We start from the raw sequence: 2322 nt of genomic DNA, 5'->3' as shown, positions 1-2322 counted from the left end.
TGCAGCATAAAGTCTGCAGCGTCTCTCCTCTGGTCTCGTGAGTGTCTCTCTCTCGTCTCGCTGAAATTCCAGATGTCATTGCGTTGAGTGACAGAAGGGCTGGAAGTCTTTTGTGGGGGTGTTTCAGACGTCTTCTCTCTGAAACTCAATCTGTGACGTCTAGATTGATGGAGGTGCGTCAAACATCTCACTTCACACTGCAGGACAAAGAAAACCTGGTTTAAGAGAAATTCAGAATGAAAGAATACACTTTGATCATGAATGTGAATTTGAACTGATTTGACCAAAATAGACAGGAAGTTTACTTAATTGCAATTTAAAGAAGCAAAGCATTTTCTTGCAAGACAAGTTTTATGACAGAATTATTAATTTTGACTAATTATGCCTATTTAAAACAATGACATTTTTGTAGCACCAGTGTTATATCGTTGCAGATGTTGTTAATATTTTTTGTTAACCATTTTTTAATAAAGTTTTTAAGTTTAGTTAAAATTTTCATAATTTTGTTGTTTGTCATTTTTAACATTTTTTACTAATTTGTATATATTAGTTTAGTTATTAGTTATTTAGTTTTTCTCTCTCTCTTCTCATTTTAATTTTAGTTACAGTTTTAGGAATGTTGTTGTGTATTTTCATCATTTTTAAGTAGGTTTTTTTTTTTTTTTAAATGTCTATATGGTTTTTATTATTTTTTATTTATTAGTTTAGTTTATTTAGTTTTTTTTCCTCTCTTCTTATTTTAATTTTAGTTACAGTTTTAGGAATGTTGTTGTGTATTTTCATTATTTTTAGTAGTTTTTGTTTTAAATATCTATATGGTTTTTATTAATTTATATTTATTAATTAAGTTTAGTTTTCTATTTGCATTGTAACGATAATTAAATGTGCAGCTTTATACTTTTTTTTAATATGCCTATAGTTTTTATTAGTTGTAGTTTTTTTTATTTTTCACTTTTATTTTAGTTATAGTTTTAGGAATTTTGTTGGTTGTTTTTGTCATTTTAGTTGTTTTTTTATGTCTATATGTTTTTTATTAATATTTTTTTATTAGTTCACTTTAGTTTTCTATTTACATTGTAATTTTAACTGAACTTTATTCATTATTTTTTATTACAGTTTTTATTAGTTGTAGTTTCTTTTTTTTTCAGTTTAATTTTATTTATAGTTTTAGGAATTTTGTTGTGTTTTTTGTCATTTTTAAAAGTTTGTTTATATGTTTATACTGGTTTTATTAATTTTTATTTAACAGTTTTTTTCTGTTTTCACTTTAATTTTTGTTAAAGTTTTACAAATGGGTTTTTTATGTCTTTATAGTTTTTTTATTATTAGTTTTAGTTTATTTAATTTTAATTTTATGTTTAGAACATTTCTCTCTCTCGTTAAGTTTTCTATTTGCATTGTAATTTTAATTAAAGTTGTAGCTTTATTCGTTTTTTAGTTTTTATTAGTTGTAGTTATTTGTTTATTTATTTTTTTACTTTAATTTTAGTTATAGTCTTAGGCATTTTGTTATTTGCTTTTTCATTTTTAAAAGTTTGTTTATATGTTTTATTCATTTTTATTTATTCGTTTTAGATTATTTTAGTTTTTTCTGTTCTCAGTTTAATTTTAGTTAAAGTTGTGTATTTTCATCATTTTTAGTAGTTTTTTTAATGTGTCTTTATAGTTTTTATTCATTTTTATTTATTCGTTTTAGTTTATTTAATTTTAATTTTGTTTTTAATGTTTATGTCTCTCTCACACACATATGTGTGTGAGACGATCTGTTGAAGCTGAATGTGTCATCAGTATTTACTCTGGTGTGTGACTGTGAATTTCTCTCTGTAGTGGAGCTGAACTGTGTTTGGGCTTGTCGTGAGCAGCTGGAACGCTCTTTGAAGTGCTTCACATGATTATTAACTCTCAAGCCTGCCAAGCAGTTTAAAAAAAGACAATATCCATCATTACAACAATTTTATGCTTCTACAGCCCTGCATCTCCATGTGAAGATGACGAACATCTGGTCAAACCTGACAGAGCTCTGACCCCGAGAAGAAGCTCACTAATGCAAGAAATGATTATACAAGTACACAAACACAGCCAACAGATGACAAGTGTGTATTCTGCTGTACATACTTACAGTCCATGTTCTCTTTTGTGTTTCTGTGGCAGAAACAAACCTCAGGCCTCAAGGGGGCGACAGAGTTTCCTGCAAATTAAACCAAATGAACATGCTGACTTTTGCATTTTTATTCAATGATCTCTTACAGTGTGATCATGTGTTTTTCTAGGCATGTTTTGCTATCCTGAAAGTAAAACACCTTCCATAAAAAGACCTTTAAC

This window comes from Labeo rohita, chromosome 9 (genome assembly GCF_022985175.1).
Source record: "Labeo rohita strain BAU-BD-2019 chromosome 9, IGBB_LRoh.1.0, whole genome shotgun sequence".
NCBI lineage: Eukaryota > Metazoa > Chordata > Actinopteri > Cypriniformes > Cyprinidae > Labeo > Labeo rohita.
Note: the sequence above shows the minus strand (reverse complement) of the source record.